This window comes from Hyposmocoma kahamanoa, unplaced genomic scaffold (genome assembly GCF_003589595.1).
Source record: "Hyposmocoma kahamanoa isolate Upper Pololo Valley unplaced genomic scaffold, ASM358959v1 99879, whole genome shotgun sequence".
Taxonomy (NCBI): Eukaryota; Metazoa; Arthropoda; class Insecta; order Lepidoptera; family Cosmopterigidae; genus Hyposmocoma; species Hyposmocoma kahamanoa.
Window position 1 is genome coordinate 5,276,279 of NW_020656077.1, and position 15,336 is coordinate 5,291,614.

Consider the following 15,336-nt stretch of genomic DNA (forward strand, 5'->3'; position numbering starts at 1 on the left):
CCCCCAACCGGGGCCCCCAATCGGGCCCCACAACCGGCCCCCCAACCGGGCCCCCAACCGGGGACCCCAACCGGGGTTCCCAACCGGGTTAATCTGATTGAATTATTGATTGAAATTTAATTGATTAACGCCTAACACTGGTCGCGGGTGCCATGGACACACACGTAGACAACCACAAATTACATCCAAACTCACGAAAGAAATAAATGTAGGCCATACAAATATTTCTCCCGACCCGGGAATTGAACTTGAGACCTCTGCATGGCAGTCCGGCATGGTAACCCGAGGCCGAACGGCCACGGAGGCAGTAAAAATATTTTCAGTAAGTACTACATTGTGTTATCATAGTTATCATTTAAAAGTGTTATTTTATGCACTAGTATATTATATAGTATTTAATTTATATTTAAATTAATCGTAAATATAAATTACAAAAGCAATCAAAATAATCAAATAACTAACTGTCTCTTTCCGACTCATAGCTTGCGTAAAAGACTGAACGAGACCCAACACGTCAATTTCAATTGTTTCAAACACAAGCGTTTGAAATATTTAGAACAAAAATTTCATAGAGTCGCTTTGACGCTAATGTTATTATTAAAATATTTTTAATACATGTTAGTAATACTTTCAAATATTGTTGTACTCTTTCTACGGCTTGGGGTTACGAATCAGAAGGCCGAAAACACATTTGCCCGAAATAACGTTTGCATGAATTTCCATAATCCCGAAACTATTTTTTTAGGTTTTTTTTTTAAAATTTTTACAAAACAAACCTAAGCTAACTTAGTCTTTTCTTTGTAATAAGCATCCAAAACTCCCTAAAGCATAACGGTTTTATTATGAATCGGTTTTCAGGATTATGAAAGTTTGGCTTTACGTTAAATTTGAATTAAAAAAAATCTAAACATCGGTACTTTGAATACAGGAATTTATCTAGTAAACATAGCTTGAACTTAAGGAGAAAGTGACAAGTATTAACAGAGAACATCTTACACCGACAAAATGCATTAAAAATCAAAAGTTGGATGAATGACAAAATATACCAACTTAAGAAACAAAGAAGGTAATTGAAGCAGACTGACACTGCAAATTAAATACGATATTTTTATAAAAGTTTAAGCAATTTGTAGCCTTCACATGCAAACAATGCATAATAATCCAAATAGTACAACCTTGATAGCCTAACGGTTTGCACTGTGGGCACTGGATGAGAAGTTCCCGGGTTCTATACCGGTAGGATCAATTTAACAAATTAACTTTTCTAAATGGTTCTGGTGTTGGTATTCTATTGTAAGACAATCACCTGGTCTGAAACTAGGGAACTCTCTGTACATACTCCCCATGAGTATCAGAACAACAGAATCCCAGAGCAGAACCAATTTACAAAAGTTCATTTCCCAAATTGGTTCTACTGGGAATCGAACCTGGGACCAAGAACGATGGAATTTATTTCGGGGCACAACTCAGAACACCCAGGCCAAAACAACTTTCGAAAAGTTCACATTTAGTTTTATAGTCGATTGAGCTGATTTTTTACGGTTTTTAAAAAAAATCTCGAATAACTCGAGAAATCGGGTACGAGAATTCTCGAAACTCAAGAAAAAAAACATCAGACACCCTAACTCGTAAATAATGGCATTGTATAAAATTCAACATTTACATATAAAATTTATTTATAAATAATAAAGGCTACTCCATTATACCTGTGTTCAAATACTTTTCACTAGAAGGGGAATTCCCTACAAATTGGCAACGCTGGATACAAGTCGTAATTCGCGCTCGGGCTGGTCATGGCCGGCATTTGTTTGTTGACAAATAAATAAACATTGTGAAGTAATTCCGTGTTGTGAAATGATAAAAACAATTGAAATGAGCGCGTAAACTACTGTACTTCAATGTAGTGTATGTGTATTGTGCCGTTTATCAATGGAATACAGTGAAATCATTGTGTGAAATGTGGTTGGCGTGAAAAAATAACCTCAATGTTGTAATGAAAATTGTATTTCTACCATCATAAGTTAGGTATGTCATTAAAATATTCCTTATATTTAAATGATAGTAAATGTATCCACCTTTCTAGTCATATTATAACACATTCCATACAATTATGCAGAATAACGTTTTTTTTTGCGACAAATTGGATTATTTCCAATTGTTTTTTTGACCAAGTGTTTTGAAAAGTGTTTTAATGCATAAAGCGCTCATTATTTGGTAACAGCTTATAAGGGTTTTGTAATACTGTCAAAAGAAACAATCGCTTAGAAACATCGCGTTTTGTAGACAATCATAAAAATCTCATAGGAGGAATATTCTTCGACAAGTTCAACTACATTAAAGCAAGTAAAAATAATCTTTTCGTATTCTAAAGTTTTTCTATAGATCAAGCTATAGACAAAATGTTCCCAACTGTGTTTTGAAAAAAGCTTTAAATTCTTATCGCCATTTTTATTTTCAAAGAATGACTATGAAGTAGCCGAGAAAAATTTCTTTTCTTTTTAAAAAGTAAATCTAAGTTGAAAAAGCCTAGAACTTCTTGGAAATGGTTTGTTTTGTGAGTTATTTTGTATATTTAAGCTTTCTATAAATATTTAAAACCGAAAATCGATAACTGTATTTTTATTAAGTTTATATTTTATACTTAAATATTTAAAATTTAGCGAGCGCATTACTTTTATGACAGGTTTTACATCACTTTTCACAATGTATTTAAAGTCGCACGTTAATTTGCGCTTTCCAACCGATTAAACATTGCGCGAAAAAGTCAGAAATATTATATCTAATTTCGCCATGTTGCAATTTATATAGTTTATATTTTGTAAGCCATTAAACATGAAGTCTATTAGTATTAAGAGAATTGCGTCCTATGTTTGTAACGCTTTAGTATTTTGGTTTTAAAATAGCATTACTAAGAAAACTATCATAGACTATAAATTATCTAAAAACTATCTACAAGACTAAATAAAAACTTTCTACATTCTACAAATGGTCTTGTAGCATTCTAGAAGGGTTACTTCAGAAAAAAGATAAGAATGACTCTTAACACTACCTACAGATAGTTTCTCAAAGCACTCTTGTGATCTACTAATAAAGTTGTGCCCACTTTTACTTTAAATTATCTAGAAACCTTCTTTGAGATATCTTGAGGGAATTTGAACTCTTAAAATATTCAATCGAATTAAATTCTATTAGATGTCTTATAGTATATATTTAGATATGGGTGTGCTGCTTGGGGGGGGAGGATAAGGGTGCTTTAGGAAATGGTTTTCTCACTGCCAGTCTCACAGACTCACAAGACTGATCAGATAAGCTAACGGCTAAAGGTGTCTTGGCCGCAGTGAGAGGATGCTGTAGTCAGGAGTGCTCCGTTGTCAATAAGACAGCGTTGATGTCTGAATTCAAAGAGGGTTTTATTTACAAAACTTAAGCTATTTATACAAAACGGTATTTAAGTGTGTGACTATAAACAATATTATTTTTAAATGTATACATAAAGTTAAATACTCTACTCAGCAGCCTAGTTCAGAACCGTCACTGCACTGCTGAGTAGTCTATTGTCATCACTTAGCAAACGTCCGGTCAGGTTGTCTGTTTACGTCATGTGCACGTGAACAGTAGACAATTAGCTACTGCATCGCGTTTGCATCGGAATTGCTTCTCCGGGGAATCTGAATTACGAAAGAGTTTATTTTTTTAATGATACCAAGAGACGGCGAGAACAAGTCGTGCACCTGGTGGTAAACGACACGCCTATTCATAACAGTTGCAGTGCCATTCAGAGCTATAAATCGCAAAGAACTGAGGGGCACTGCCCCAGCGCCCGTCACTCAGGGTAGCTTTCGACAACAACGACGTTGTCGTCGACAACGTCGACAACGTAATTCATCAATTTTATTATTATTAATAGTCCAATAATCACAAAAAAATATATGATTGCTAGTAGTCCTTAAATAATTGATTGTTTTGAGCAAAATTATAATTTATCAAGCACATTTCTACGAAATAAAATTTAAAGTTTTGCCTTCAAATTGAACAAAAAGCAATTTCTCTTTACATGCAAACATCCGTTGTTTATAAATTTTACACGAAAAATAGATGATTTAATTTCAGATAGAATGTATTGTTCCCTTTTTTTTTAACTTAGATAGTTCATAAGTTATGTGTTATTATTTGAGAAAAAAAAAATGTCCTTTCCACCCGCGAGCTCTGCGCAATATCTACACTCAGTCGCCTTTCAGGCTTTGCTACTGGTAGACAGCGCGTGTGTTTTTAAGCGCGTTTATGCCACAAAAAGTTGTTGTTTATAATTAATTTAACTTTTATTTGTGTTAAATTTAATTTATTGGCTTTGTTTTCATATTTTAGATTTTTATAAATTAGTTGTTTCCTTATATTCACTGAATCTTTTTTAATAACTACCAAAGACTAGACAATATAATAGATAAGATATAAAAATAAATCAAAGGTGAAGCGTGGAATTTGTACATTATTCATGCAAATAATATGGCACTGCATGAGAAAGTTCCAGGTTCGATTCCCAATAGGACCAAATTAGGAAATTAACTTTTTTGGAATGGTTTTCACCTTGGTGTTAAGGGTAGTGCCAATGAGGAAATTCCGTAGCTCTTGATCCCGGATTTAATTCCCGGTAGAACCAATTTCGGAAATGAATTTTCCATTTTCATTCAATTCATTTCCCAAATTGGTTCTACCGGGAATCGAACCCGGTACTAAGAGCTACGGAATTCCCTCAGCGACACTATCCAGAATACCAGGTTTAAACCATTTTATAGAAAAGTTCATTTCCCTAAATGGTTCTGCCGGGAATCGAACCTGGAACCTTCTTGTGCAGTGCCTACAGTGCAAACTGTTGGGCCACCAAGACCGTCTTATTTGGACTATTATATGTACTTATATATTATTTGTATGTAAAATCTACAAATCGCTTAAAACATGACCACCTATTCGTAAAGCAGATTCCCGTGAGAAGAAATATTCACTTTATTTAGCACATATGAAGTTCTATATTGTATTGCTATTTCCAAAGTTCGCCCTAAGCAGTCCGATATCGCTCAACCAATGTTTGAGCTTTCTTGAAATATACTTCATTGTTGAGAAGCCTAGTCACACTTCGTAGTGCCTGTGGTGGCACAAGCTGGTGACGTCAGGCTGCGCTTTGTGTCACGCTGCACCGCGGGACACAAAGACATACCCACTCTATTTAGTAGAAATTGAACTATATTGCATTGCATTCACTACGCAGTGTGCCTTTTTTCCGTCCACCGCCGCTTGCTGCAATTTTGTTTTATAGAAAATAGAAAACAAAGAAAATAGAGTCTCGTGACGACGAACTCATGCTTCAATCAGAAAATAGTACTCCAACTTCAATTAAACTCACTGTTTAGATTTTTACGCTTTTTAATGTTAACAATTTAGTTAATAAAGTACCTATTTTAATGTATATTTATTTAACCTCGCGCAAAGAACCTACATATCGATATACTGTACTGTGTCTGTGTACCTCTTATTGTTGGGCATTTCCATCAGTTAAAAACAAATTAGTCATATTCACTTTTATTTCTTTTTAGTATAACCTAAGTGTTTATTTACGTATTGCATAAAACAAATTGAACAAGTAATACATAAAAGTTATACTTTTAATGACGCATAATTAATTAGTAAATATTGACGTTTGTTAAATGCATTTAAAATATAGGTTATATAAGTATTTGACTCTTTTATAGTTGAAAATAGTATTAGGTAGTATTAGTTGTTAATTGATATTATGTAACGATCGAATCATTGCACGATTTACCTAATACTTTCACTATTTATGCTATTACGTTTTTGACCCTAAAATATTATGTCAGGTTTATTTTTACGATGGTTTATTCTCGAATGTCTCTGAGGGAACAACAACGTAGGTATAGATTGCAAAAAAACACTTATGACTTTTCTGTATTCTAATTTACAACTTATCTTTATTTGACTTTGTGTAAGTACAAGCGAGTGGGCGATAGATGGCGTATGAAATTGTTACTACTGTTAGAGGTGAAATCGTCAAAGTCATTCGCGACTGTTCAAGCCTTAAGCATGAGTTCCGGTTGACCCGATGCTGCGTGCTAAATTTATAAGCAAGGAGAAAGAAGGACGCCTTACACACAACTAAAGATGGGTTTTTACCCGATAAGTATCCGTCAAAGAATAAATATCCAATAAATACCCGTTTTTACTGAGTATTTATCCTAAACATGAATAAATATTTTTTGTGTTTCTTATAATAAAATTCATTAGAATTCATTTTTTATTAAATAATTACGTGCGATTACTTCTCATTTTGCCATTGTTTTATGTAAGGGCCCTCACCGGCGAGCATTCGCTTGTGAACATTCGTTTTTGAGCATTACATTACAAACTACCTCCTTCACCGGCGAGCATTCGCATGAAAAGATTCGATTAGGCTGCGATTCCACCAGAGATGTGCGAGTTAGCAAGGCGTGCATGCGAGTGCCTCTGAGAGCCCGCGAGTGCCTGCGAGAGCCCGCGTGTGCCCGCGAGAGCCCGCGAGTGCCTTTGAGTGCCCACGAGTGTTTTTGAGTGCCCGTGAGAGCCATGAGCGCTTTTCATTGCCTTTAAGTCCAGTGCCAGCGAGTGCTTTTGAGTGCCCGTGAGTGCCTTTGAATACGTTTGAGAGCCCGCGAGTGTCTTTGTTTGCTACCGAGTGCCTTTGTGTGCTTTTAAGTGCCATTGAGTGCCTTCGTGTGCCCATGAGTGCCTTTGAGTGCCAAAGACTGTATTTGAGTACTAGCGAGTGCCTTTGAGTGCCAGCGAGTGCATTTGAGTGTCTGTGAGTGCTATTGAGTGCCTTTGAGTAGTAGCGAGTGCTTCTGAGTGCCTACGAGTGCCTTTGAGTGCCGGCGAGTGCCTTTGAGTCCTTTTGAGTGCCTTTGAGTGCCGGCGAGTGCCTTTGAGTGTCTTTAAGTGCCAGCGAGTGCCTTTGAGTGCCAACGAGTGCCTTTGAGTGCCAACGAGTGCCTTTGAGTGCCAACGAGTGCCTTTGAGTGCCAACGAGTGCCTTTGAGTGCCAACGAGTGCCTTTGAGTGCCAGTGAGTGCTTTTGGGTGCCTTTGAGTGCGTTTGAGTGCCCTCAAAGGCACTCGCTAGATGTATTTGTCCACCTATAGCTTACGTATTGGTTTAGTACGAGTTAGTTTCGCCCGTGGGAACTAGATGGCGCTATATTAATGAAAACCACAAGGTGGCTATCTATACTTTAGTACTTATATTCATCTATGAACTGATGCGAAGTGCACGGACTGCAGACCTCGTCTAAGGCGCGGAGTTGCGGACACAATTCTCCTAAGCAGCTCTCTCCGTCTCTTTCGCACTCATGTTAATTAGTCGGTAGCGAATTGAGGCTTTGGCAAAATAGTGGCCAAGTGATTTAAAATTGAATTTCCTTTGTATTAGAATTATTTATCGTTTAAGTATTTCCAATGAATTTTGTAGTTTTAAAAAATAAAATATTGAACAACCAGAAACCCTTATATTCTATATACGAAGCTCAACAACTGTACAATAACGGACTAACTTAGTAATTTAATAAAAAATCCATGCAAAATGTTAGACAGCTGTTTAATATTGTGTGTAGAGATTTTTTTAACAAACTATGCATTTAAAAGATAATAACATTCACTCAAAAATACAGGGATTTACCGTACTTAAACGTATTCTTTTTATCACTGCGTATAGAATAAAAGGTATAACAAGTAATATACTGTACGTAACATACTACTAAATTGTATGAATGTATACAATTAAGCTTAAAAATATGGTTTGTTTTACTATATAAATAATAAACCACGATTACAAATACTTATCCACGTTATTGGATAAATATCGAGTAAAAATGGATAAATATGGATATTTATCCATATTTATCTTTCTACTGAGTATTTATTCCAATGATATTTAGCCATGACCCATCTCTACACACAACTAAAACAAGTTTGAAGTAGAAATAACCAAATGCTTTATTTAAGTTTAAAGCTATAAAATGTATGTACGTTAATGTTAACATAATGTTACATTACGAAGTACTAAGATTTTACTTTTCCGAGGTTATATTTCGAGTTTACAAGTTATACTTTTAGTTTTACTAGTTACACATTTATAAGGTTAACCTTAATTACACTTAGAGCTACTACACTGCACTAAGAGTTTTTAAAAGTACTTGTGTGGCACAGTCATGACACTTATGCGTCACTGACCTGGAGGTTACTGGATCCACTTTTAGGTTATATACCAGACTCGCTACGAAAGTGGCGTAGTTTCTACAGGAGTAACGCAAATACGTGTGCATGCCGATCACCCGTTGAGCACACGACACGTGGTCGTTCACGGCCGAACAGAAATTACGGCGATTATATTCAGCCATTTAGTTAACGGCGAAACTTGAAATTACAAATAAAAGAAAGGCCTAAAATGTTTTTCTCAAAGATGCTCGGATTTGTTCGCTTTGCTTTGAAACCACAAACCTAATCAATTTTAAAAAACAACTCCTTACTTACACTGTCCGCAAAATCTGTATAAGAATCCATCCGTTACTTTAAATTTCTGCGTATTGACTATTGCATGCAATATTGAAATGATTAAAGAAAAATACCATACAGCCAAATCGTCCGCTCACTTTTCCAGCGCAGGGTGTGTGAGCTTTTTTATTCTGTTAATCTCTGTCAGTCTACCTATTTGCGTAAATCCTGCTATCATTGCAGTCCGACTCATTAGCCGTATTATATCATTCATTCTTGAGAACAATAAATAGACTGGCGGCTCGGATGTCGACTTGCAGGCAAAAATAAAGCCAGTCTTAAGAGACTGGCTTTATTTTTGCCTGGCATAAGTGCCAGTCGCATGAACATGACACTATTTTAAACTGGCTCAAGCCGATACCGAGTTAATAAGTGTGATGACTCCTTTAAATTATATTTTTTTAATTACATGCCCATATTTTGTAATTTGTCACTATACTCTAACCAAATTCAGGAATGTTTAATAACAAAACGTTTCTAGGCAACCAAAGATGGCAGATGTAAAGAATATTTTTTTGTTAATCCTGATTGTGTAATTGGAATTTCAATAGGTAGGTAGATAATGGGGTTCTGTAGAAGTAATACGTACTTAGCCAATTGTTATAAAGTTTGCAAAGTGCGTAATGATATGTATAATTTATAAATAAAGTAATTAAGTTTTTGAATCTTTTGAGTAGATGACAAGATTCTATATTGTAAGTGTAATTTTATATTAATTTACTACTTAACTTGAATTACTTCTCGACCTCGAATGTTTACAATGCCTCCAGTGAAATGTAAATGTATATTGTTAAAACAAAGTTTCATGTGTTGCAACGCCATAATCAGTGTACTGCAGACAAACCCCGTAAGACGAAAAAGAACACTGAGACATTCTTCTGTTTTTCCCATTCAGTGGCAAATTTAATTATATTCGTGGATTCCCATTAGTATTACAATTGATGAGGGACCAATGGAGACGCAAAGTCTGGCAGCTACCGTGTCCAACACATTAGCGTAGCCAAACAAAGGAGGAACGTTGCAAGGGAACTATTTGGGACCTAACCGTGAGGACTCAATTTCTTCAATATAAATTAATCATAGTTTTGTATTTAATTTCTTTGTTTAATGTATAAAATATCCATTCCATTACACACCATTCTATCACAGCTAAAAGTATTTTAAAATGGCATTTATTTAGGTTATTTCAAAACATTTTAATCAGTATTTCATTATACGAATTTAAATAAAATGTTACCTTGATATTTTGCGTTGAAAATCAACTTTCCATCCGGCTTAAACTAAGTTTACAACATTGGTAAATTAAGAGTTTGTTTACTATTTTCATTGTGATACTCTTTTGTGTCCAGGTTACACAAGTTAGTAACAGTTGCAACTGGAACACAGTGCTTGATTGTTACCCGTCCATTCATACAGGGCCGGTCACAGGTGGGAACTCCATGTAACATTATTATTTCCAATTTTATTAACGACACAGTAATTCTCAATTCAAAATTTTACACAAATGGCAACAATACCTGTACCCTCATGCATAGGCTAATTCAGATGTAAATTTTATTTACCAAGATATTTTGAATTTTACTACTTTTCGATAATTTTCGAAAAATCTATTTCTTTGCCTATAAGGTAAGCTCCATATTTCCCCGAAAGTTAAAGTAAATGCAAGAACTAGTTATTTTGTATGAGCTATAACATTCTTTGTACATTACGTACATAGGTAGGAAACAAATCTGGTATTGTCATAAATAAATAAATGTTTTGTTAATTACCATTATTCTTACCAGTAGTAGGTATAGATTAGAAGTATTAGATGCCAGTAGCATGGATTACAGGAACGATGTAAGTTAAATATGCAAAACAAACGTATGTCTATTTGCGAAAAAATAACAGCCGATGCAAATCTTTATTTATTTTGTCTGCAGAATGCTAACTCAACTAAAAGTTTTTATCCGAGTAAAGGGCCACAATATTTCTGTAACCGACCTTGAATTCAGAGACGAACTTTTTACCCCATTGACTTACAAATAAATGGACGACGGGTCTAATACAAAAACCACGAAAAAATGTCTCAAGTCAACCTATTTAAACGTAGTGACACGTAAGGGAATATGAAGAAGCTAAAACGTTGAATTTAAATTGTAATGTCATCGCAGTACTGTCTAATTTTGCTTGTTTCGCTGTCAGTCGAACAAACGAAGACTAAAGCGTGAATGACGCTCTTTATACGATTTTAACGCCCTATAAGTTCGGACACTATTTAGCGCGGACCCGACGTCCATATAATTGTAAGTCAATGTTTTACCCCTTTATTTTTGATATTTTACTTTGATAACATTGGTTACAAAATAAATTCATAGCAGAGAGCTTATTTTAAGCTCTCGGAACAATGCAATCGTGTTGCGACCAAAACAGAAGTGACAATGGGAATTAACATTTACGTTGCAAAGAAGGATATCACAAAGTCACTCAGAGACGGGGAATCGGACTCAGAGTTGGTCATGGTAATTATTAAAAAAAAAAACCAAATAATTATAAATCACAAACAGGTAATTGAACGGCCGGTACAATCAGTGTCAGTGTAAACCGGGCCGAATCGTCATTTCGCGCATCCGTTGTTGAAAAGGGATTAATTAATTAGCGAGTTCTTCATTGTCTATTCTATTCTTTATGGTGGCACCATTGGTATTAGTTTTTTTGATAAACTTCAACTTTGAGGAGACAATGGCGAATACTGGTATAGAAAGAACTTTAATTTCTGTTTATCATAAACTCTATTATGGGTATTATACCAACATTTCAAGTAGACCAGGGGCAGTAGTAGCACAGTAGGAGAACATTAGAGTTTATGATACCAAGTCACAGAACGAACAAGTCGTGCGCCTAGTGGTAAAAGACACGCCTGTCAGTTGTTCATCTGTGGCGCTTAGTGCGACTCACCAAGGGAGCAGCGGGAAAAACTGTTTCACTAGATCAAATTGTTTAGACATTCACTATTAAATAATTAAGTCAAGTACAAGAAGCGTACTGTTAGTACGAGAATGTCACTCCTCTGCACTGTCATTCCGTTTGTACGTTTCGCTCCTGTTATATTTGCTCACGTTCATGAGAACCTTAACACATGATAGTGGCTATCATGCATGACGTAACACCTTGTCCATTCTCGCCGACGGCTTTTATGATGTTGACTGGGTGTACCCATGCATGGACACACAAAGGAATTTATGGGCAGCAGTTGTACATCGACGTGGTAGTCAGGCGACTTCTCGAATTAAGCCATTGCACTAAAGAAAATGTTTACGTACTCATAGCCCCTGAACTACGGAATTCTGTATTGCGTGTCATGGACACACGTAGAAAATCACAAATTAGACCCAAACTAGCGACGGAGTTAAAAGTAGGCCATACAAATATTATTTATGGCCTTTTGTAAACAGTTACCTCCGGCCTCGATGGCCGAAGAGTTAACGGTTTTTTTTAAATCCTTGAAACACGTATACATTTTTGTATTTAAAGTATATAAACCAGGTTTGAAGCAAATCGCACCACGCGTTAAAAACTTCCCGTACATGCTTTAATTCCCATTTCAATACTTCGATACTTCTACTTACTCCTTTTAGGGGTTATTTTCAAAAACCCTGAAATACGTTTTATTCTGTATGTGTAGTATTCAAATTAAGTTTGACGCAAAAAATGCGCAACACGCGTTACAAAATTTTCTTACAAACTTTAATACACAATTTCGCCTCTATTTAGGGTAGTTTTGAAAGCACGTCATGTCGTTTTTTTACCATTTTTATTGTAGAATATTTATGCAAAGTTTCATCTTTGGAATTTCAAGAAATACGATTTTTTATAATTAATTATAAACTTTTACTCATTTTTACCGTCTTAGGGGATTGACTTTGGAAAAATCCGTTCTTAGTACATCCACACTTAAAAAATATAACGTATCTTCAAGTTTTAATTATTTTTGCTGTGCGTCCATTTACCAGTGAATTGCTTCGGACTTTACTACTTTACGCATTAAGTCAACGTCAAATAATTATTATTTCAAAGCAAATTACACCTGACATCGTCGTACTGATTAAACTCTATTAACTCATTCGTAAGGCAGATTCCCATGAGAAGAATGAGCTCGACGATAATTCGCCTGCAAAAGCTAAACGGGTAACTACTACGGATTTTGGTCACTCAAAGTGCCGATAACTGTTGATAGGTAATGGTGCAACCAGCGCCCGGACTCCTTCTAGTACGCTGCTAAAATAGAGTACAGTCTAGAGCCTTGATGACAAAAGTGCATCTATATCGACCGCACCACATTTCCACTTCAACCAATAAGATGTTACTGACTCGTTAGAGTGTATGGGTGTCCATGATATTGGAACCCACTTAGCCAGGTCGTGAACAAAACTTTGACTTTCCATAAAAATTCACACTTTCAGTTCCCACTACAGTTACAGAGAATCATCGAGTATATAACGGAGAACTCATCAAATTGAGTAGCACTCTGTCAGCTGTCAAAAACACAGTTGAATTTGATGATTCAAGTAATAATAGTATAGATTATATGGATATGGCCTTTATTTATTTTATATCATACATTTTAAACTACCTATACATTTTTGAGTTTCTATAGTACAACTAATGTTTAGTAATATGTATACGCACACGGTTTATTGTTATTTCATAGTGCATTTTATGTATATTTATAAATATTATATATTTTTCGTAAAGTTTTGTGTTTTGATGTTTTAAATTTATCTTTTTTTTAACGCACACTCAACATAACCTCGCACTAGGGAAACCATGTGTCGTGGGTGCCATAGACACACACATAGACAACCACAAATTACACCCAAACTCACGAAAGAAATAAATGTAGGCCATACAAATATTTCTCCCGGCCCGGGAATTGAACCTGGGACCTCTGCATGGCAGTCCGGCATGGTAACCGTTCGGCCATAGAGGCAGTTATATTAATTATAATATTAATTAGATTCAACATTAATCTGTAATCAGTCTGAACAAAAAACTCATTTTTCTTTGCCTTAAAAAATTAAGTAAATTGATTATTTGTTGTGCATTTGGTGACACTATGTTAACGTTAGAAATAATCAATGAGTTTCTACCTATATTTAATATTTAAAGTTGACGAGTGGTAAGTTGTGGTGTGGAAGTACTAACTGCTCGGCTTTGTTTATCAATAGCTGATTTCGTTTTGCTTCATACGCTTTATGCTTTAAGCGGGAGAAAGAATCGCGAACTCAACATGCACCGACTGGTAATTTTACAATTCAGAACCACTTGGTTCTGATAATAATTCTATTTAAGCTGCTTGTTAATAATACGAGGGATGTGCGATGTTGAATAACACGTCGATATAGTCCATCCCAGTGTTTCTAACAGTAACGATCAAACTAGCGATGCATCAGCAACTGGTAGATTAAACAAAATGATAAAATGTTAGAATCCCCACATTTTCCTCACATAGCGCCAATCCCCACAAAATCCTCAATCTAGTTGAAACTCCCCACAATTTGGAGAATTCCCTGCAAATTAGCAACGCTGGGTACAATAGTCGAAATTCGCGCTCGGGCCGGTCATGGCCGGCATTTGTTTGTTGACAAATAAATAAACATTGTGAAGTAATTCCGTGTTGTGAAATTATAAAAACAATTGAAATGAGCGCGTAAACTACTGTACTTCAATGTTGTGTATGTGTATTGTGCCGTCTATCAACAGAATACAGTGAAATCATTGTGTGAAACGTGGTTGGCGTGAAAACATAATCTCAATTTTGTAATGAAAATTTTATTTCTTCCATCATAAGTTAGGTATGTCATTAAAATATTCCTTATATTTAAATGATAGGAAATTTATCCACCTTTCTAGTCCTATTATATCACATTCCATATAATTATATAGAATAACGTTTTTTGGGACAAATTGGATTTTTTCCAATTGTTTTTTTGACCTAGTGTTTTGAAAAGTTTTTTATTGCATAATACTGTCACTGTTTTGTAATACTGTCAAAAGAAAAAATCGCTTAGAAACATCGCGTTTTGTAGACAATCATAAAAACCTCTTAGGAGGAATATTCGTCTAAAGCAAGTAAAAATTATCTTTTCGTGTTCTAAAGTTTTTCTATTGATAAAGCTATAGACAAAATGCTCCCAACTGTGTTTTGAAAAATGCTTTAAATTCTTATTACCATTTTTATTTTTAAAGAATGACTATGAAGTAGCCGAGAAAAAATTCTTTTCTTTTTAAAAAGTAAATCTATTTTATCTATCTTATCTTCTATTTATCTTATCTTATCGTATCTTCGAAATGGTTTGTTTTGTGAGTTATTTTGTATATTTAAGCTTTGTATAAATATTTAAAACCGAAAATTGATAACTGTATTTTTATTAAGTTTATATTTTATACATAAATATTTAAAATTTAGCGAGCGCATTACTTTTATGGCAGGTTTTACATCACTTTTCACAATGTATTTAAAGTCGCACGTCAATTTGCGCTTTCTAACCGATTAAACATTGCGCGAAAAGGTCAGAAATATTATATCTAATTTCGCCATGTTGCAATTTTGATAGTTTATATTTTGTAAGCCATTAAACTTGAAATCTATTAGTACTAAGAGAATTGCGTCCTATGTTTGTAACGCTTTAGTATTTTGGTTTTAAAATAGCATTACTAAGAATACTATCATAGACTATAAATTATCTAAAAACAATCTACAAGT